Source organism: Podarcis cretensis, assembly GCF_951804945.1.
Source record: "Podarcis cretensis genome assembly, chromosome: Z".
In the NCBI taxonomy this organism is placed as follows: Eukaryota; Metazoa; Chordata; class Lepidosauria; order Squamata; family Lacertidae; genus Podarcis; species Podarcis cretensis.
In genome coordinates this window covers 29,297,768-29,321,060 of record NC_137184.1, presented here as the reverse complement: position 1 = coordinate 29,321,060, position 23,293 = coordinate 29,297,768, and the positions used below count along the sequence as shown (strand labels likewise).

The following is a 23,293-nucleotide window of genomic DNA, read 5'->3' as shown; positions in this document are numbered from 1 at the left end:
ATTTTTTGGTCATATTCTTATGTTTTGGATAAAGGCTGCTGCTGCATGTTCAGAATGCAGTTGAGTGCTGAATTGAGACTTGATATGCTCTTGCACAATGCCAACTGTGAAGGGCTAGCATATTTCGTCTGAAGTCAGCAGGCTATCAAGTCTCGACTGCGGGAGGCTTTGCAGTGCAGAACTCACTTCCCTCTGTTGTAGGCCTTATTTAATCTATCCCCAGTGTATTCTTTGCTTTAAAAGGGGAAGTCTTCTGGTTTCATGCAAGGGTCTTTTGCTTGTGTGTGTACATCCATGTCTCTGTGTGTATGTTCGTGTGCATGATTCTTACTCTATTCCCCAACCCCTCCACCAGCCAACTAGTGGGTGCATGTGGGTATGAGTATGTGGGTGAGGCAAAGGGACCCAATCCATCTACTTCATCCATTTAATCACCTATGTGCTTTATTTCTTGCAATGCATACTATAGCTCAGATGATGGGGGGAATTAAACCCACAAGGTGGACCCTCTGATTAACCCTCATTATAGTCACATTATAATCCCCAAGGATTCTAATACAATAGCTAAGGATTTAGAATCCTAAGTAAGGGAGTTGGGGCCCTGTAATTTGAACACTGGGTTCATTTATGTTCATGTATGTGATTGGCATGCATGTTACTTGTGTGAGCGCACACACGGCATGGTTCTTTCCCTCAGAGAAGCCTCTTGTGAAGAAGCACCCTGCAGAATTGACCCGCCCCCTCCTCTAGGGAAGGAGACACACATGTTTAATTAGGATCCTCCCTAATTAAACATTAGCCCCACCCCAAATTAATTTGGAACTAGTTCTGAGGTGTGGTGGGTGACCCCCCTGGTTGGTGCAGGGTGGGTTGGCCTGATGGGGGGAACTCAGCTCAGAGCCATGGGGCAAATCTGGGGGGTTGTGCGCAGCCCTGCTGGAAGACAATCAAACTGCCCCAGAAAAAGGCGGCTATGTGCAGATGTCAGCACACAGTATAACAGTTTGGATGATGATTTCATAGAGTTCCCAGGTCACAGTCCAATTCATATTTACTATGCTACTGCAAAGTGGCTGAAAATGAGTCTGAGCAATAAGGTTTTAAATATTAACACAGAAGCTGATGCTCCATCAGGTCAGGCATTGTGCAGCAAAGTTCCATCAAGTCAGAATTTGCTTTAAAGAGACATACAGTGTCCTTCTCGCCAAAGTAATGTGACATGGAGACCCTTATCCTAATGCTATTCCTCAGCTTCCAAGTAAGTAGGAAGTGGGAATTTTATAGAATGGCTGTGTTCCAGTTAGCATATAGTTTCAGAAATTGGTAGCTTTGCCTTTGAATGCAAACTGGATTTGAATTCTCTCCTGACCTAGTTGTAGAGAAGCTACTCCAATTCCCTTATCATTTTGGTTGCCCTTAATTTGCACCCTATCCAATTCTACAGAGTTCTTTACTGTACCCTATCCTATACTTCACCATTCACCAGTGTATCTTATTTTCATGTATGTTTAAAAATCAACAAAAACGGTTTGTTTTTTACGCCCAGTGTGGGGCTTGTATTCGAAGGGTGAAAGTGCTTGATTAGGATCAGGCTGTCTGAAGGGTCATGCAAAAAATGAAACACTAATAAAAAAACCTAAAAACCCCACCAGTCATCTGACAAATGGTTTACTGCTGTAACTGATATGGTGATTTTGTCTAATCTTATATATCTGACATGAGTTTTCTTGCCTTAGCAAAGAAATAATTTGCTCTTTCAACAGTCCTGTTTATCATGAATTAAGAAAAGAAAGAGGGGGAAGGAAAGGAAACAAGAAAAAAAGATGAAATTTAATATTTATTGCTACACTTTGTTTCCCTTTGGGAAATTTCAGAGAAAATGATCTCCCCTTTATTTTTGTCTATTTACTGAAGGCTGCTTCATATGGGACATTTTCCATACTATGAGAAAAAAATAGCTCATGTGATTCCATTATAAGATATGAACCATTTTATTTGGATAACTATTTCTATGGTAGTTGCTTCCTTTGGAGGATTTTGGTCAGCTTTTTATTTTATGACCCTGTTTTAATATAGCTTGCTTTTCTCTCCACACTGCGTATGAGCATCTAAAACTTTACAGGGTTGCAGATCCAGAGAAATATAATTCTATATTTGTTCGTATATTGGTAAAGGGGACTGGAACACATAATTATATTGTTAAGAGCTGGAAGCATCGCATCATAGAATTGTAGAGTTTGAAGGGACCCCTAGGGTCATCCAGCCCAGCCTCCTGCAATGAGGGAATCTGAGCTAAAGCATCCATGATAGGCGGCCATCCAACCTCTGCTTAAAAATCCCCACTGAAGCAGCAATGAGGGAGGTCTTCTAACAGCTCATAGCATTCTTAACAAATTACAGTTCCCAGTCCATGAGGTGAGGTGAGGTGAGGCAGCTGCCTTGGGCAGCAGAGACCCAAGAGGTGGCACCTCCAGCAACAATGACAGCTCGCTGGATGTTGCTGCCACTTTGCTGGCTGCTTTTGATTCTCTGTATACTTTGAGGAAGCTATGACTGTTGAAGTGGTATGATACTGTGTTAAATGTATAGCACAGATGGGGCCTGTGTTTGTATAGGATAGCAGACCTAACTGGATTAGCCGAAATGCTATGAAGGCTTTATGCTGCACAACAGCTTTCGGAAATATGAAAACCAACAGCTCAAAATTGAGGAGCCAGTCATTGTGTGTTCCATCTTAAGTGCAACCTGCATAGTATACAATTGAACCTAATATGGTTAAGTCTGGTTTCCTCCTACTTATGACTATGCCTTAAGACAGTCTTTGAGGCTCAGCATCCAGCCAGTTTCCCCTTCTTCCCCTCCCATTTCTTAACTTTGAGCCTGATGAAGAATTCTGGGAAACTCAAAAACTTGCTCACTATCTTATGTCATTTGGATGGGGGCATAATAACAGTATTGCTCAAGTGTGGCTTTTGGAATTTATCTGATGCAAAAAGCTTCATTCATTTCTTGGTTTAAGCTGGTATATATTGCAGTGCCACAACCTGGCCTCTTGAATGGTGAAAGGATAGACAGTGCGTGTAGGAAGAACATTAGCAAAGTAATGATTTCTTTTTCTCCTTACTAGGTAACTAGCTCTGAGGAACAGGCAAGGAAGGCCCAAGGAAGTTTGCTGTTCAATAAAGGATGCTGGGTTGCTTGGCAACCAATCGTTAGGCCCAATGGTGCAACCAGCCAGCCAGGCATTCCAAACTGGCTGCTTCCATCGTCTTACGTTCTAACACAGGTGTTTCTCCTTGGCTGATTTTACTGCCTTTTTGTAACCCCTGGGGTCATGCATGCAGAAAGTCCTGGACAGGAATTACAGCCGTATATAACTCCAAACTTTTGCCCCCTTTCCTAGAATGACTATTAAGGTATTTTGTCCACAAACTGGAATGGTCTTTTGTATATTGAAAATGTGATTCTCTTTCCCGGTTATACATGAATGCCCTTATACCACCCAGGTTTGTCAGCAAGAACAAATATAAAACATATAAGGATGATGAAAGTGTATTTTCAAGTTCAGGTGGAGCTCACTTCAACGCTTGGAAGTTTGTTGTGATGAGCATCACAAATGAATACCATATTGGACTAAGTAAAAACAACATGCCAAGTGTAGATGAGAAGACAGGGCAGGTTATTTGCCCACCAGTGAAAGGTCAGAAGTACTTCTGAAGAGCATTCACGTATTTTTCATATTTTCTTTCTCTTTCTCCAATGAAGTAAATGTATATGCTGCAAACTGCATTTTTCTGGATGATATTATATGGTTTTATTATTATATCATATGCCGCTCTGGGTACTTTTAGTGGGATGTTACACATGAGCAACATGTGTTTTTAATTATCTTTTGAATGTTTCTAAATATCTGGTTTTGACCTTCTTTTATTTATGCTTCCTGTGTTGTTTGTAAATTGCTTAGAGGGCTTATGACAATCAATTGAGATATACATTTTGTATTATTATTATTATTAATAATAATAATATGTGATTGTGGCAGCCTGCAAATGCAACAATCATTCTGCCAGTGGGAACCCCTTTCCTAATATAGCAAGTCCACTAAGTGGCTTGGGGTGACAAAAGTGTTACAGTGTTACAGTGTTAATAATAATAATAATAATAATAATAATAATAATAATAATAATATTTTATTTATACCCCGCCCTCCCCAGCCAAGGCCGGGATCAGAGCGGCTTACAAGCAATAATAAAAACAAGAATAAAATACAACATTAAAATAATGGAACATTAAAATATTAAAATATAGCCTCATCGCAGGAGGAGAAGGAAAAGAAAAAAAGAAAGAGAGGGAAGGAGGGAATCAAATTGGCTCCAAGCCAAAGGCCAGGCAGAACAACTTTGTCTTACAGGTCCTGCGGAAAGAAATCAGATCCTGCAGGGCCCTGGTCTCATGAGGCAGAGCGTTCCACCAGGCTGGAGCCAGAGTTGAAAAGGCCCTGGCTCTGGTTGAAGCCAATCTAACTTCCTTAGGGCCTGGGACCACTAGGGTGTTGTTATTTATGGACCCTGAGGCTCTCTGTGGGGCATACCAGGAGAGGTGGTCCCGTAGGTACGAGGGTCCTAGGCCGTGAAGGGCTTTAAAGGTCAAAAGCAGCACCTTAAATCTGACCCTGTGCTCCACCGGGAGCCAGTGCAGCTTGAAAAGCACTGGGTGAATATGCTCCCATGGCAGAGACCCCGTGAGGAGCCTCGCTGCACCCGCTGGAGTTTCTGGGACAGCTTCAAGGGCAGCCCCGCGTAGAGCGAATTACAATAGTCAAGCCTGGAGATGACTGTCACATGGATCACTGTGGCCAGGTCAGGGTGGGAAAGGTAAGGGACCAACTGCTTGATGCGGCGAAGGTGGAAAAATGTCGCCTTGGCTGTTGCTGTAACTTGCGCCTCCATGGAAAGGGAGGCGTCAAGGATTACACCCAAACTCTTAACAGAAGGCAATGGCACTAATTGGGCCCCCGCAAGAGAAGGGAGTTGGTCCCTCATCCCCATGCCATCCCGACCCAGCCATAGGACCTCTGTCTTCGAAGGATTTAGTTTCAATCGGCTCCCACGAAACCATCCAGCCACAGCTTCCAAGCATCTGGTCAGTGTGTTTGGGGCCGAGTCGGTGTGGCTATCCATCAGCAGATAGAGCTGAGTGTCATCAGCATATTGGTAACAGCCCAGCCCAAAGCTCCGGATAATCTGGGCAAGGGGGCGCATAAAGATGTTAAAAAGCACCGGGGAGAGAATTGCGCCCTGCGGCACTCCACACACCAAGGAGTGGTGCGACGACATTTCCCTCCCTAGTGCCACCCTCTGTCCCCGACCAGAGATAAAAGAGCACAACCAGTTACGGGCTATGCCCTGTATCCCCACGTCTGCGAGGCGGTGGTCCAGAAGATCATGATCGACCATGTCAAAGGCTCCTGACAAATCTAAAAGGATCAGCAGTCCTGACCCGCCTCGATCCAGTTGTCTACGGAGATCATCTGTTAGGGCAACCAGAGCCGTCTCCATCCCAAAACCAGGATGGAAACCGGACTGAAATGGATCTAATGCCGATGTTTCCTCCAGAAACCTACCAAGCTGTTCAGCAACCGCTCTCTCAATTACCTTACCCAAGTATGGAAGATTTGAAACTGGGCGGTAATTGGATAGGTCTAAGGGATCTAATGAAATTTTCTTTAAGAGTGGACACACCACTGCTTCCTTCAGTTCCCCTGGGAATGTTCCCGTGTCAAGGGACAAATTGATAATTTCAACCAGGGGGGTCTGTGCAACATCTGGACACTCCCTAATCAGCCAAGACAGGCACAGATCAAGGAGGCAGGTGGTGGGCCTACCAACTTGGAGGAATCTATCCACATCAGTAGGGAGTATCCGATCGAAATGGTCCAACACTCGACCTGAAGTCAGTCGAGGGGCCTCCAGTTCAGTCACTGTATCTAAATTGCCAGGGAGGTCACAGCGGAGCAACAGGACTTTCTCCGCAAAAAAGCTCGCGAATGCCTCACAGCTGTGGGTCGAATTTGTGCTTAAATTTGGTTGTCCTCCTAAGGACGTTATTGACCTAATTATTCTAAAAAGCTGTGCCTGGCGAGAGCTAGCGGATGCAATGGAAGCTGCAAAGTAAGATTTCTTAGCAGCTTTCATAGCCATCTCATAGGCTTTCATAAGCGTCCTATAAGATGTTCTTGAGGCTCCATCACGAGTCCGTCGCCATACTCGCTCTAGCCATCTGAGATCCCGCTTCATTTTCCGGAGCTCCTCATTAAACCAAGGGGCCCAGTTTCGATGGGGTCGCAGAGGACGCTTAGGCACGATCTCATCAATGGCTGCCAAGAGCCGGTTATTCCAGTCCTCAACAAGGTCATCTAATGAGTCGCCAGGAGGAGCAGGGTTCCGCAAGGCTTGTCGGAATCTATCAGAATCCATCAGTTTTTGCGGACGAGCCCAAATAGGTTCGCCACCCAAGCCAAGGAGGAGCGGGAAGTCAATCTTGGCTTTCAGAGCGTAGTGATCAGACCATGGGACTTCCACAGCGGGGAGCATGATCACATCTATGCCAGCCCCAAAGATCAGATCCAGCGTGTGGCCTGCTTGATGAGTGGGGCCCAAAACAAACTGGGAGAGCCCTAGTGTTGCCATGGAAGTCACTAGGTCCAGAGCCTGTGATGAGGGAGAGGTATTGGCATGGACATTGAAGTCTCCCAAAACCAGTAGGTTTGGGAACTCCAAGGCCCAGCCCGCCACCACCTCCAGCAGGTCTGACAGGGTGGCTGCAGGTGTGCTGGGTGGTCGGTACACCAGCCAGACAGCCAAGCTCTCCTTGGTGCCCCACACGAGACCAACACATTCAATGCCGGAGATCGCCGGTGATGGCAGAGCTCTGAAAGAGCAATCCTCCCGGAATAACAACGCTACTCCTCCCCCCCCCCGACCCACAGTCCGCGATTGATGGAGGACAGAGAAACCTGGGGGTGTTATCTCATGTAGGGAGACTACTTCGCCTTCCCGTACCCAGGTCTCCGTCATTGACCTATTGTATATTTTTTCTACTTTTACAAGACCTGCACCTATTTTTCTCCTTGCACAATTAAAAAAGCTTGAGCAACAATACCAGCCTATCCCAGTTCTTGTGCTGATCCTACATTGGATCTCACCCATCATCATTATTATTATTATTATACTGAGAGAGAGCACCATGACACAGGTGGCTCCATTGCAGGTACTTGCCATCATTTTTTTATTTGCAGTATGCATTTGCTCTTTTCCCAAGAACCTCAAGATGATGTATACAGAGAGTTTCCTTCCTCTTTCTTATCCTCAGAAAACTCTGTGAGGTAGGAACTATGGCTAGCCAAAGGTCACACATTGAGACAAAACTGCAGCTGAGATGTCAAATGAAATTTTGGCTGTCGTACCAAAACATGGCAAGGATTCAAAAAGCAAAACACCAAACCAAGTATTTCATGCCAATTAAAAAAAATTAACTTGAAGGGGCATTTAAAAATAAAACCTAAAAATTAATTCGGGGTGATAAAAAGTAGCTTGTATGTCCAGTAATTTATAAGCATGTTGTCCACTGAAAACAACCCATAACAGCCTCTGAATTCTAAAGCATCTTTAGAAGAAACAATTGTACAATATTCAAAGTTCTGTGCAATGGAAGGGCCTTTTCAGTTGTGGCTCTTAAGATGTGGAACTCCATTGCTTCTGACGTGTATCTTGTCCATCTCTTTATAGTTTCAGCAAATGTTTAGAGGTGGAGAGACCTGATTCTACAAATGGACTACTGGCTGCTCCTATTAATAATAATTGCTATTTAGTGATTGGTACAAGCTGTTATTTTTAAGGACTGGGTTACTTTCTGTGCTTTTATTTGATTATCCTGTAAACTGTGGTTTGTGGAAAGGGTGGTATATACACCATCTTAATAAGAAATAAAGACCCTATAAAACCAGACACTCCTTGCAGTATTTTCCCTTCCAATTGGTTCTGGCTCTGATTTGCATCTTTCTGCCATGTCATTTTTCATGCGTCATCAAAAGCAGCAGCATTTACAGAGCAGAGAAAGAGAGAGAGAGATGGGCTTCCATGGGCAAATTTGTTTAAACTCTGGAACTCTTGTGGGTTTCCAATAGTATGATGTGCAAGAGACCACCAGACAGGAAACACTGTTTCAGAATGAGAAGCCTGATGACGGGGTGGGGGGGGGGAGCCCTCTTTCTGCCTTTCTCAGAGGTTATGCCAGAGTAGTTTAAATGAGCGAGTGATGAGTGCATTTGTTTTTAGAAACTTGAGGCCAGCTTTGGCAAACAGCTTATTCTAGTTGCTAGACGTTGTTCCTCTCAGCACTGATGATACCAATATGTGAGCAATTGGAGTCATCTCTCCCTCTCTCAGGACAAAAGGTATTTAGGTTTCCTGCTGACTTTTCAGCAACTTCAGAAGCAATTATCTAAAATACTTGGGACTAGCACATGTCAATCCCAGCATGTGGTGTTGCTTAATACAAAGCAGCCCATGCATTTCATTGAAATACATGGGACTTAGCATGTATTGGATGCAAAATTGGGTGCAGGACTGCTTTTTTCGCACCCCTCCCCACCACAAAAAAATTAGAGAAATTGGGGAGCTGGAGTGATCTGCCTGAAGTGAAGGTCTCATTGCTCCCCCAGCTTCTCAAAACAATGGGTCACTGGCCCTTATGCAGAAAGATACAGGGAAGGAAAGGTGTGGGGTGCTCAGTGCATCATGTTGTGGTGGAGGCAACCACACCAAAGCTCCCTTCCCTTTGTGTCTCCCCACTCCCTTTGGTAAATACCAGTGACCAGCTGCATTGGAATGTTGGGAGAGTAATTGTGCCCCATCTGCCCCACCTCACTGTCTGCTACTGATGACATCTCTAAGTAGGGTTGGGAAAGCCATTCCATCAAGCTGCCTCAGTGGAAGAACTGTGAAGAGCTCTGGCTCACTCCATCAGAGTCTTCAAAGCATTCCAAAACCCTTCAGCATAATATAACATGGTGCAGGCTTGGTGGGAGGGAATTTCCTAAGTGTGGAGTCACCACAAAGAAGGACCTCATTCTCATGACCACCCACCTGACTCATCTTTGAAGGCAGCCCCACATAGAGCTATTTGCAGTAGTCTAGTCTGGATATGATTAGATCAGGGATCACTGAGGCAAGGTCAACCCCCGCCAGGAAGGCACATGTACCAGCTGAAACTGGTAAAAAAGCACTTCTGGACACTGACTCTGCTGGGCTTCCCCAGGACATGTATCTTAAGATAAGTGAGCTTAAAGGAGTTCATGGAAGGATAATTTCTCAATCCCCCTTCCCACCTGCCACAAACCTCTCCTAAAACATATCCCACCTGTTGAAAACACTGCTGAATAATGATGGAGTATGCACAAGGGGGTGGTGCAGCAGGGGGAAGTCTGCTGAATTTTGGGTGATCCTCCCCTACCTCAGCAGCTCCTCACAGGCCATCCTACATGGTCCAGGAGGGCCTCCTGAGCATCCCAATGAAGTTTTGTTTGGGGGCATATGTGCAGATGGCTGATGTGTGAGCGAACAGAAGACTTTCCTTCTGTCAGCTTATTAAAGTTTACATTGCAGGTTCCAACCCAATGTGTGTACAGTAGGGCAAGGAATACAAAGAAAGGGAACTCCAAATCCATGCCAAATCCAGAGGATAGCAGTCCCTTTATTAGAATTAAGAATGCCACAAAATTTCAACAGAGCTTTTGAGATTTTCAGATTTCTTCCTGAGGTTGTAGGTTAAGCAAAACGTGTGTGTAGAGGGACCTGACTTAGTGTTAAAGCCATGAAGTCTGCACTGGTCCTAATCTTAAAACTGAGTGTTAGAAATGGCTGATTCCTCATATTTGAGAATATAATATGCAGTGGTTGTTGGATCTGTTGCAGATAACTTCTTTAAATCTGCTATCTTTCAACCACTTCACTCTTTTAAATTACACCCGTAAAACAACAAAACAAGTGTGTTAAAATGTCTATAAAAATTAGAAGGATGGTTCAGGGGAACGTGTGTAATTTCAAAAGAAGCAACTCAGTGAAGCATTTCCTTGGATATGTTCAAATTTCTTGCAGAATCAGTGGATAACTCCTTAAGAGATGCCTTTGATTTCAAAGAGCAAAGCTATTTTCATGAGACAGAGATGTGCATTGGTTTAGGTCTACCAGTAAAAGTCAGAGGTTGTGATGAGAATTGTTCATAACAGGTAGAAGCTGATGATTAGAATCATTCATATCGGCCTCATCAGTAAGATGACGATTGCCCCACTTATATTCCCTGGGTGCATAGTAAATCAATCACTAGCATCTCACTGTCCGCAAAAACTGTATTTTCCTTCTGTCATTTCATGGATGACATGATGTGCCAATCTTCTGTTCTCTGATGAGGGTTAGGAATGGACAGATTAGTCAATTTCCAGTCTAGCATGCCTTCATTCATAAATCCATTCCTTCCTATTTCTGCATTAATTTGTAAAAAAAAGTGCATGAAAAAAATCGTATTTCAAAATGTGTTTTTCATTCCAGACACACGTTTTCAAATGTGTTTTCTTTCAAAGTACACTTATGTAAATATACATTACTTTAAAATGCAAATTTTTATATGCATTCTGGTCCAATTTTTTTAGAGCCACAAATCGCATGGCAAAATTCAGGGAAGTCTAAAAAATCCAAATGATACCTGCATTTTGATCTACATGTTAGACTAGGAGTTGCAGATCAGGCAAATTTGTACTAAAATTTGAAAAAACAACAACCAAACAGTTCTTCAAACACAGGTTCTTGAAGGAGAAATGAATGTATTATAGCAGTGAGAATTCCAATCTTTTTGTTTTACAGGGTCACCAAACAGGGGTCTTAAATGTAGAGATTGAGATTTTTCAAAGGGCTCCCTCTATTGACAACCACTGCAATTTGCACCTCACAGAAGTCAAATCTAAGCATTTTTTTTTTTAAAAAAAAGTGTAATTGGGATAGTATTGGTCCATGTTTGTAGTTTAGCAGTGATATCCATAGACTAGATTTCCATAGATAAGCTGTATGTACAGGAAAATCATGTGACATGGCCTTCCTGAAGATGTACCATTTCAGAATGCAGGAGTGTGTGCTGGAGTCTGTGGCATATTTGAATTCATGTAAGAAATTATACACTTGTAAGAAAGATTCAGCTAGAAAGGATTATGCACTTATAAAAAGGGTCCAGAACAGCCTTTTCTGTGATATAACGTTTCCCCAGTTACCAACAATTATCCACTTTGCTGCAGCCTTCTACATCCTGCTACCTTCTTTCTCTAAACTAGGGGTGTGTGTGGTGTGAGGTCCTCTGCTGAAAAGACAGCAGCCTGTAGACAGCAGGACTGTACTGGAAGGCCTGCAGCACAATGGCAGAAACCCTGAAGAGCTACTGCCAGTCAGTGCAGACAATACTGAGCTAGATGGACCAAATGGCCTGGCTACGTATGAACAACTTGCCCTGTTCCTATCACCCCAGCCCTTTGAGCATTCCTTTCGAGAACTTGGCCTCCTTGCACTCTGAGAGTTTTCAAGTTATTTGACAGGTACTCCCAAAAGGTCCCACTGATTTTCAGGGCTAGCACCAGACTGCCGGTTCCTAGATGAAACTGGGCTAGTATTCTCAGGGTAATAGACAGGTTTGGGCTAAGGTTGTATTGTACCACTTGGAGGATGGGTGAAAGAAGGCAGCCCTCTGGGCCTTTCTGCCTGGCCCTTAGAACCCTTCCACAAACTCTCTCCTTAGGCCATCAGCTTTGCTCGCAAGCCTCCTCAGGTGTTTCAGCCTGGCTGAAATGTGTCTTTGAACTGCAACAATGCCTCCTGCACATCAGCATGGAGAATAGGTAGGAGTGCGTAGAAACTAGCGTACTGTACAAATGTAACATCTACATGTTGCTTCACCCAGTTTTGCCTCTGCCCTCACCCACCACTCGCCTTTGGGATGGTTGTCCAGATTGGATAGTGTCCCTCAGGCTGAAAAGGGTTTCCCTGTTCCCAAGATTGTAGTCCATGTTGTTCCTTTTAACCACTCTTCCATTTTAACAGTCCTAGCGGCTAACCTCACAATCTCAGATTCTGCAAATGCTAGAAACTTACTCTCACTTTTTGTAAATGAAAGCTGGGGATATAGCAATTATGCTTCATGCAGGAGTGGGGGGGGGGTACTGTGTCCCTTGCCTCTTGCCCCTATATTTACGTTTATTTATTTATTCACCGCCTTTCCACACACGCATAAGTTGTTTTATATCAAATTGGTGAAAAATGCCAAACAAACAAAACAAAGCAACAAAGCAACGTAAACATAAACAATTAGCCTACACTCTTTTCAGCAGTCAAAATACAAATTCAGAATAAGGCAGAGTCATACTAAGGATGCCTATGCATGGAAATATAAAGGGTGGGGATAAAATTAAAGTACTTATGATGCAGCCCAAGGATCAGTTAACAGCTGTTCCCACCCTGCCTTAAAAAACCCCAAATCCTGGTGACCCAGCTGTTCACACCCTGCAGTCTCCAGTATGTGGTGCTCCTTGGACTTCCGCAAATCCCTTCCCAATCCCTGGTATTACCCTGTGCTTCCTGGGAGAAAGTGTGGGAGAAAATTGTAATGAGAATATATATATATATATATATATATATATATATATATATATTCTCATTACAATTTTCTCCCACACTTTTGTGCACACACATTTGTGGCAAAGGTCTCTTCCTTCATCCCCCACATTCAAGAGTTCAGTGTTACTGTATAGAAGCAAAAACAATTCACCCCCTCCCAAAAATATGAAAAATAAAAATAAAAATGTGATGTTCTTGTTAAAAGGACACAGCAGGGGGAAAGTAACTGCTCTAAACAGACAATGTAAAGGAGGAGAAAATAGCTCCCATGGACGCATTTGGATTGTTGATTCAGGTACCTCGAGGTAATTTGCAAGACCGTAGTTTTACAGAGTAGGAGCAGCTTTCTGGCTTCATTGCACACAGTGGGGAGGGAAACAGCAAGCCAGGCTCTTCATTTGTGCTTTTTTTAATGTTGCTTCACAACCCAGGAACCATATGGGGTATAAACGGATCACTCCCTCTGAGCAGGCTGTGGAAGGGTTGCAGGGCAGGGGCTTAGCGAGGCAGTGGGAAGCAGTGAGACAGAAGCAGGAATGAAATATGGATTGAAATCTCACCATCGGGTGCAATATCCCTTGTAGCGGCAAGAGGTTTAATAAAATCCAAAAAAGATATTTAGGCAGCACAGTGTGTATCTGAGCAAGGTTGTAAGGAGCATACTTCCCCCGTATTTCTGTACTGAGCCGTATTTGGAGGTGGTCAGACGTGACGGTGCATGGATTTGGGCTCCCCAAATTTCAGAGCGCAGGGAATATAGTTGTTTTATACTGAATTTAGGTCACTGGTTCAGTTGACTGATATGGACTGCATCCAGACAGCACTTTATTCCATTTCCCTGACATTTCCTTATCTGATAATCTCCACATTTTATGTAATCTTTCACACAATATGAAAGCCACTTCTTGAAAACTGGCAGAATCTGGCGCTCATTTCTGTGTTACTCAGTTCCAGGAAATAAAACACAAAGCAAAACACCATTTGTAAACCCAGTTAGCCTAGAAAACTGTGGGAGTTTTGCATTGCAATTTCATGTGGAGTGGTATCCCTGCATATACAGTTCTTTCCTGCCATTTAAAGTGTAGCATGGCATGGCAGTATATCAAAAGAAAAGCAACAGTTCCATAATGCAACATGTAATGGCAGTGTAAAAGGAACATGAGAAAATGGGACAGAAGTACTAGCATTATAAGCAGGAAAACTAACGCAGTAATCCTTACATCTGAATGCACCCATAATGTGCTCTGGCTGGCAGGGGCCCAGAAAGTGTTTCCCTCCACATCACTCAGTATGTGATCATTTTTACCAGAGAGGCCTAGGACTGAATCTGGTGAACCTTTTGCATGTGAAGCACGTTCTCTGTCATTGCACTTTGCACTCTGTCCATAGCTCTCCAACTTCACTGGGTCAGATGCCTGTGACCTTAGTTTGGTGCAGCTGATTTATGTTAAGCAAATATCAGGGCCCTGAGCCAGATTAGGACAGCAGCACGGAGGACAAGGAGCAGAAACACTAAGATATTTGAATATTAAGCAATTGGCAAATGCTTTAAAATAAGTAAACCATTTGCCACCCACAGTCACTATTAGAATCCCCTCCAAATTTGATTTTCACAATAGGAAGAATGTTCTCTTTGGGAATTAGGATTCTGATGAGAAGTGCAGCAGGGACAAAGGGTTAAAGCTCCCTCTCTTTGTAGTTGTCCTGATTCTTCTCAACTTATCTGCTTCACACACACACACACAATCAGGAATGCAGTGCCAAACTACATGACCTATGTTACCTCCTGTTGACCCTCAATGCCATTTTGAGGACAGAGTCTTACAGACTTACTGTATTTTTCGCTCTGTAGGATGCACCAGACCATAGGACGCACCTTGTTTTAGATGGGGAGAACAAGAAAAAAAAAATTCTCTCCCTCTCTGTGCAGCGCCCCTTCAGCGAAGCGGCAGGAGAAACGGAGCCCCTTCCATTTCTCCTCCCGCTTCGCTGAAGGGGCGCTGTGCAGAGAGGGAAAGCTGTGCAGCGCCTCTCCAGCGAAGCAAAGCCAGGAGAGCAAGAGGGATCGGTGCACACCGATCCCTCTTGCTCTCCTGGCTTCAGTGAAAGGAACCCAAAGCCTCCGGAGCACAGTGGGAGTGCTCCCACTGCACTTCGGAGGCTTCGCGTTGCTATCGCTGAAGCCATGGAGCCTGCATGCGCTCCATAAGATGCACACACATTTCCCCTTAATTTTGGAGGGGGGAAAGTGCGTTTTATAGAGCGAAAAATACAGTATGTCCTTCCTTCAACTGCCTATAAAGGCAATTATATATACTGGAGTCCCTTCAGACTGGTTTCTCAGAGCCACCTTCCAAACTTCAAACTCTGTCAGGAGACAGATCATAGGTCTCCCTCCCCAAAGAAAAGCCCTCCTGAATTAAGCCAATTGTGCAGGGATGGAGAACTCATTTGGGGGCAAATGACACTCTCCTGGCAGTCACCTGATGCTATATGACATTAAGCATGGAGATATGTTATCTCTCATCTAAGCACTGTGTAAAAAGGTCAAGGTAAAGGACCCCTGACAGTTAAGTCCAGTCGCGAACGACTCTGGGGTTGCGGTGCTCATCTCACTTTACTGGCTAACGTTTGTCCACAGACAATTTTTCCAGGTCATGTGGCCAGCATGACTAAGCCGCTTCTGGCAAACCAGAGCAGTGCACAGAAATGCCGTTTACCTTCCTGCCAGAACGGTACCTATTTATCTACTTAAACTTTTGACATGCTTTCAAACTGCTAGGTTGGCAGGAGCTGGGACCGAGCAACGGGAGCTCACCCCGTCACGGGGATTCGAACTGCTGACCTTCTGATCGGCAAGCCCAAGGCTCAGTGGTTTACATTACAGTGCCACCTGCATCCCACACAGGCACCATGTAGTCAGTCTCTTTACTCTTGATGTTAGCAGTATGCAGAGCCAGCCGACCCATGAGGTGGGGCAAAGCAGCTGCCTCAGGTGTCAGAAGCACAGGAGGCAGTGACCTACTTGACCCGTCGCTTCTGCTGCCAGCAGAACACCTTGTCTTGCTGAGTTGTGGCAAAAGGGAGACTTGGCAAAAGGGAGATGCCAATCACCACCCCTGCAGAGAAAATAAGCACCAAGGTCTTGTAGAATGGTCCCCTTCATTGAGTTTTGAGGGGGCATTGCAGTGATGTCAGTGGTGCAACAGACAGGAATGGAGCATAGTTGGAGGTGGCCAGGAGGTGACACATTCCCATTTTGCCACAGCGATAAGGTCAAGAAAATGCCTCTCTCTCTTTGTTTTTTAAAAAGCAGGCTGTGATACCACATTGCTAAGATCAAACATAAACCTCTGCCTGCTCTTTGACAGTAGATTACAGTGCTAAGGTTGGATAGAAGCTTCTGCCTGTTCCCACTTTGACATTTGAATCCTTTGATGTCAAGTAATTGAGAGTTGGGTGATCCCACCCACCTGTCAGAAGTGGGCCAGTTCTAGATGCGGCCTTTAGGATTAAAAAGGTTCCCTACTGCTGCAATAGTCCATTTAGTCCTGCATCCTGTTCCTCCAAGTGGTCAACCAACTGCTCCCTCAGAGACCCACAATCAGAGCTTGAAGGCAACAGCTCTTTCCCTCTGTTGGATCCTAGCAACTGAGACTCAAAAGGCATGTAGCCTCTGAACCTGGAGGTTGCATATAGCAGCATGACTATTGACTAGCCACTGATAGTCTTTTTGTCCACGAATTTGTCTAATCCCCTTTTAAATGCATCTCAGCTCATTTCAAACACCACACCTTTGGATCCTTTGGAAGAAGGAAGGATCACTGTTTTTGAATGTGTACAACTGTCACCCTGCTTTCACCTGGTGGTCAAGACCTTTTTGTGCTGTTTCCCAAGCCTGCAAAGCTATTTGATTGGAGATGACAGTGAGACAAAAGAAATAAATGTGCACACCATAGGAAGGGAAGTTTTTCTCAACCAAAAGGCCTTATCTTAAAAAAAGACAGTCTGACTCCAGCCGGTATCTCTCTGGGCACTTCTATATGGCAGATGATTGTGGACTCAGCGCTGCTCAAGCATGTCTGTTTTGTACAGTGTCCACACAATGTCACCTGTATCAAAATCCTGCTCTGTATTTTGCCCCCTCCCCATTCAATCCATATTTACAATATTTACTATTTTTACTACTATTTTTTACTTATTTTTCTCCCCGCGGAAATTGTAAATCTTGATTAAATGAGAATTTATCCATGCCTGGATAGCTCAGTTGGTTAGAGCATGGTGCTTATAATGCCAAGCTTGCAGGTTTGATACCTGTATGGGATATTCCTGCATTGCAGGGGGTTGGACTAGATGATCCTCAGGGTGCCTTGGCTCATTTTGGGAGGCTAAAACAGAACAGGGAACTTCTTATACTGTCCATCCCACTGCCCAGCCACCATCCTGATTATGCTGGTGGAGGTGGTCTCTGGTGTGGTGCTGGATAATTCTTTAATTATTATTATTTAAACCAATTAAAGATACTGTTGGAAATGGGAAGGAGATGCTGTAGCTTCTTCCCCACTCCAGCAACTGGTTGGTGAGTGGGAGATTCAATCCTGCTGGAGTCTGTTTCTTCAGCACATTCCCCGTGGGAAACACGCTGTCAAGGCAGATTCCTGCCTTCAGCCTTTTCATCTAACTCCCTGCCCTGACAACCCCAGATTGCTACTGCCCAACTTGGCTGAAGCCCAGATTCCCTCAAATCAGCCTGATTTGTTTCAGGATTTGGCTTAATCCATTGCACAGCTCTAATATGCAACATGCATTGCAATTACCAACAAAATTAGGAAGCTAGCCTTAGAGTTTGGCTGCTGGTCTGCTATTGCTGTTATACTGCTGGATGTGTCCCTACAACATGTGGCCCAAAGCTATAGACGTCTAACAACATGCTTAATAAATCCCACTTTTGTGGCCAAAGACAGACTGGAAGGAAAGGGGAGTTCACCAGGTACATGGGTGGCTTCAATTCAACTTGACACCACAAGGTGGAAGGAAACTATAGGAAGAGTGGGGAACCTTTTCTCCCCCCAGATGTTCCTAAATTACAACTTCCATCATCTCTTGCCTTTGGCCATGCTTGCTAAGGCTCATGGGAGCTGTAGTTCAGCAACATCTGAAGGGCCAAAGGTTTCCCTCTATTGATCCATGGAATAAATATATAAAAGATTATTGCTTTGATTTTTCAAGATTTTTCAAGAAACTCTGGCAAATGTACCAGTGTGGCATGTAATTGTGGCTCACCTGAACACCCCGCCACACACAAAAAAGAGTGAGGATAAAAAAAGGACACAGGTTTTTGCTTTTTAAATGAAATATGCATGTGCTAATGCATAGGTATAGTTTTGCCTACAATGAATGCCAGTGGCTCTCCATAATTTCAGGCAGGAATCTTTCCCAGCCCTAATTGGAGGTGCTGGGGATTGAACCTGGGACCTTTTTATGCAAGGTATGCGCTCTCGCACTCAGCTGCACATCAAACCATCAGTAACTATGATGGGACTATGGGCAAGTCCTCTGAAGCCCATCTAAGCTCCAGGACAGTTCCATAAAAGAGAGAGAAGGCATTTCTTGAGGTAGTACTAATCACTGTATTTGCAGAAACAGTGCTAAGCATTATTCACTATCCTATTTAGTTTCAAGCTGTTAAATTAGATTAGTTTATTTGTATCACCTTATACGTTACATGGATTTGTTGTTCTCTTTTTGCATTTATATAATGACATTGTTATTATCTATAATTGTTCCAAATATGTATTGGGGGGGGTTATTATATTTGTTGTTCATTTTATGTTTTGTAAGTAGGGGTGGGGGAGAATTTCAGTTCAGTTCTATCTAATCCACCTTTTCTGAAACAATGCGCAAGCTAAAATTTCAACATTTTTGCTTCTCTGAATTTTGCAGTGCAGGTAGCCAGCCAAGTAATCTTTACAAAAAATGTTTATATTAGAGTATGCATAACAATGCATATATTAATAAAAATGACATACTAGGAGAAATTGCTTTGCAAAGATGTGCATAATAGGGGGAATCACATAAAAACAAGGAGATACTTGCACTAAAAGCTGCTGAATATTCACAAAGAAGTAAAAAATAATCATAAACTGAAGTATAAATATGGAAAACTGAACTTAAGATTGGAAAGATGGAAAGTGAAAGAAACCAAAATTACCAGTTTTGCTGAATCCTAGTTGTGAACTGCTTTCGACACATTTTTGTAGAAAAATATTATACAAATATGTAAAGGAATGAGTGAATTCTGCATCCTGGTACACTCAAAAAGAAGCCATTTCAGCTTTCTGGGATGATGGCACTCCAGCTTCCTGGTCTTTATGGTGAAAAGATGATCTAAGGTGGCGGTGCAACTGTGAAGGAACATTGCCTCAGGGCCATTGTGCCTCCAGTTTTAATAGCTTTTCTTCTACCAAGTATAGATCTCTGTGTATGTGTGTGAGTGAGAGAGAGACTGTCTGTGTGAGCAAGAGGAAGAACATAGCCTAGAGGTCTTGGCCACCAGTCTATCCATTATTTTTAGTTGGAGTCACCTGAAAATCAGACCGCACACTCCAGTGTGGTGTGATGACCTTTGGGGTTTTTGAATTGTGCTCTTTTTCTGGTAAGATGCAAGTGGGTGACTTTGAAGGGGGACCCCCTCCTGTGCCATGCAAAAGTCTTTGAATTGTTCCTGATCTGCTTCTGAGGCTCCCCACTTATATGTAAGGTGCTTTGAAGATGAATACACCCATCACAAGAGGGGGGGGTAGAGGGAGGAGAAGAAGCCAGTACTATTCCCTTAGGTGAGCTAAAGCTGCAGATTTCATAAAGATGTTCACTATAATGGCTGCTGCTTTTTGGGTGGGACGTAGGAGGCAATCTTGGTAGTTTTGCAGCAAACCAAAGTAGAAGATTATTGGGTATGTTTCTTGAACGCTGTACAAGAACTCCATTTCACGTCAGCAATGTCTTCTTAGACTTCCTTTTTCTTTTCGTTTTTGCAACACCTGCATTCTCATAGCATAGAAACTCTTCATTCATGAGTACCATCATCTCTTCTGTTTCTGATGTTCAGGCCTGAGTGCTGATGCTTAGGTAAAGGTAAAGGGACCCCTGACCATTAGGTCCAGTCGTGGCTGACTCTGGGGTTGCAGCACTCATCTCGCTTTATTGGCTGAGGGAGCTGGTGTACAGCTTCCGAGTCATGTGGCCAGCATGACTAAGCCGCTTCTGGCAAACCAGAGCAGTGCACGGAAACACCGTTTACCTTCCCGCTGGAGTGGTACCTATTTATCTACTTGCACTGGCATGCTTTCGAACTGCTAGGTTGGCAGGGGCAGGGACCGAGCAACGGGAGCTCACCCCGTCATGGGGATTCGAACCGCCGACCTTCTGATCAGCAAGTCCTAAGCTCTGTGGTTTAACCCACAGCGCCTAGCAAAAACAAAACACACCACAAACACACATGAAAGCAAGGTATCAATAGTCTGAAGGCTTGCGGAAATACAAAATACAAAAAAACCCACCCACCCACGAACAAACAAAAAGGGGGAGGGACACCTTTAAATAGGCAACAGGACACTCACTTGATTAGCCACAGAATGCTGACTGACTCTTGGGGGAACAAAAATGGAAATTGAGGGGAATGGGGAATGGAGTACTCTGGAGTAGGGCATTTTGTTGCAGGTCTGACTTGTTCCTAATTTTGATTGTACTGCTCAGGATACAGAGCACTTGGTAGTTCTTATCTTTTTGAATCCATACAATGACCTTTACATAAATTGGGCTGGCCCTTTGTGACTTTTCCTGGTGTTCAAGCGTGAGGGTCATGGCCGAAGAAAATAAATGTTCTCTGAAAAGCAACCAATGGAATGGCTGTTGTGCTATTGTAAGAGCCAGAATAATGGTTGTATATGTGGGAATGGGGGTAGAAAGGCCCCAGTTATGACTTCCCCCAAATAACCCTGGAAAGTGTAGTTTGTCATGAGTTGTGATAATTGTTAGGAGACTGCTATTCCCACCATAGAGCCACAATTCTCAGAGTTCCCTGGGAAGAAGGACTGGTTATTAAAATGTTTTGGACATTGTTAGCTCTGTGAGGGGAATGTGGGGGCCTTCTAATGAATCTTAGAACCCTTAACCAATGAAAGCTCCCAGGGTTCCTTGGGGTAAGCCATCATAAGCAGTCTGATACTTCTTTAAATGTATAGGGCAGATGGGGCCAAGTCAGTTAAGTTCACACTTCTTGAACCAATATGAGAATCAAACCACAGCTCTCCTTTGAAATTCCCACTTTTCCCAATTTCGCAGTGCAGTTCTCTATCAAAATAGTGTGCTCAAAAGTGTTTGTATATAGGGTTGGCATATTTTGAAGAGCAAAGAAGAGGACAGATTTGCCGACTTCTGCTTTTAACTATGGATCACGATGATGACTCTACTCATGCAAAAGAGGTCATGTCCTGGAAAAAGAGGAGAAAGTGTGCCTAAGAATAATAACAAGTGTGCCTGTGATAATAACATGCAAAAGTGCATTACAGTGGTACCTCGGGTTAAGTACTTAATTTGTGCCAGAGGTCCATCTTTAACCTGAAACTGTTCTTAACCTGAAGCACCACTTTAGCTAATGGGGCCTCCTGCTGCTGCCGCGCCGCAGGAGCCCAATTTCTGTTCTCATCCTGAAGCAAAGATCTTAACCTGAAGCACTATTTCTGGGTTAGCGGAATCTGTAACCTGAAGCCAATGTAACCTGAAGCGTATGTAACCCGAGGTACCACTGTATATTAGGGAGAATGCTTGCTAAGAATAGTATATCAGAAGAAACAAGCACTAAAATGATGAAGTTTAATGAGGACTTTTTTTAGAATAAAAATATTCAGAACCTGACATGGGAATGTGGAGAATTGACCTTAAGATTGGAAAAATAAGTGACTTAGAGAAATCAAAATTGATGGATTCATCCATTCCTAGTATGTAATCTGCCCTGGGCCTGTATGGTGAAGGGCAATCTATGACTGTCATATTTTTCAAATAGAGAGCAGATAATGTAGAAAAATAAAAGCAGCAGAACAAATAATGAAAGCCAAATTTTGCAATTTGGTAGGGGATGAAGCTAAGAAATGGAATTCCACCAAATGGCAGACGACGAGAAGTTTAAATCCTGTATTGTCTTCCTTTTCTGGGCCAAAGTAGTTGTCGCTGAAGCCAGCATCTCTTTAAGAAATTCATTAGATTGGAACACTGCTGTTTGATCATCCCACAAGTTCAAAAGGGTAAGTTGTGGAGAGGCTTGGATAGGGCTTTTTTTTTAAAAAAATATAATAATATTTTTCTTTAGATATCTGGCTTTCATTACGTGTTTTGCTGCTTTTATTCCCCCCCCCCCCAAATTATCCACTCTACAGATTTGGAAAACAAAACCCCTGTGCTGCTCCTAAATAAATCAGTCAATAAATAAATGATACACGTAGCTGCATGGTATCTTTTTTTAATCCACTTTTAGTATTCAAGAGAGAAATATTGATGAGGTAAAATAATGTGTTCTTTTGCGGGTAGGTGGGGGACGAGTTACATTTAATCTAGTAATGTTTTGACTTCCCAGCTGGGATCTCTTTTTTGTTCTGTTCTTGCCACAATATAGGACTTCAGAGTATGTTACTAATTCTAGGGCACTCAGGAGGATGTTCAGAAAAAAAGGTGATGCGGTGTTTTGATTTGCTGTGCAAGTCATATAGAACTATCCATGGCATTGCTCTGTTTATCTTTTCTTGTATAAATATCACAGTTGAAACTGGCTATAATTAGCAGTTGAACTCAATTTCTCTCTCTTTCTCTCTCCTCCCCCCCCCTCCTCCTTGTTTCAGTTATTTTCTGTCTGTCCCTAATTTCCATAGCTGCTGCAACAGAATTCTAGGAATAAATGCAAACAAGTCCACTACTGCCTTCCTGGTTTACACATGTACTACGGATCATTCTTTAAAGCCTAACTCTTAATTCAACTAAATAATCACTGCTTCACAGCAATAATTGCATATGAAAGGGGCTCTTCTTCCATTTTATTGCACATATAATATTTCTAAATGCCTACGTCTTGGTATTTAATTTTCTCCTAATTGGCACAAGAGAGTTGTTCGCTTGCCAAAGTTCCTCCTAAAATCCCTTGATTCATTTATGGCAAATGTGTTTTCCCAATGGAAGTTCAAGGATGAAGCAACAAGAACTCTTTCCTTTCTTGGGAAATGTGACAGTCTGATGAAGGACCCAAGCTTTATATGTAGGTTTGAATTAGCACAAATATAGTGGTTTGCTATTGACTGTAGAGGGGACTGAGCTAACCAATATGATAAAACTGATGATACAGTACAGATGTAAGGGAAGAGATGTGAACAAAAAATATATCCAGGTGTTTGGAAAGTTGCCTCGGAATGATGCATAACTGAACACTTCTGTCACTCCTTCAGACTATAGAATGCAGTGGCCAGGACTGTCAGCTCAAATAAGCTGAATTTTAAAACTGAGCAAGTTATAACTGAAGAGGGCAATAATACCAA

The 23,293-nt window shown here is 43.4% G+C and overlaps 1 protein-coding gene and 2 long non-coding RNA genes across 3 annotated transcripts in view; 2 read left to right on the top strand and 1 right to left on the bottom strand.

The window, feature by feature from the left end:
* Positions 1-4,131, top strand: part of LOC307207712 — a 91,549-nt gene extending 87,418 nt beyond the window's left edge. Inside the window, exon 4 of the long non-coding RNA XR_013834782.1 lies at positions 3,128-4,131. This is a non-coding gene — a long non-coding RNA (uncharacterized lncRNA). The remainder of the gene's footprint in view (positions 1-3,127) is intronic.
* The window catches only part of LOC307207667 (uncharacterized protein), a gene marked incomplete at its 5' end in the record, with an annotated part of 413,689 nt that overhangs the window by 151,085 nt on the left and 239,311 nt on the right, over positions 1-23,293 (bottom strand). The window lies entirely within an intron of this gene.
* LOC307207400 lies at positions 4,760-5,664 on the top strand. Its single transcript, XR_013834669.1, has 2 exons — positions 4,760-4,865; positions 5,164-5,664. It is a non-coding gene; the product is annotated as an uncharacterized lncRNA (long non-coding RNA).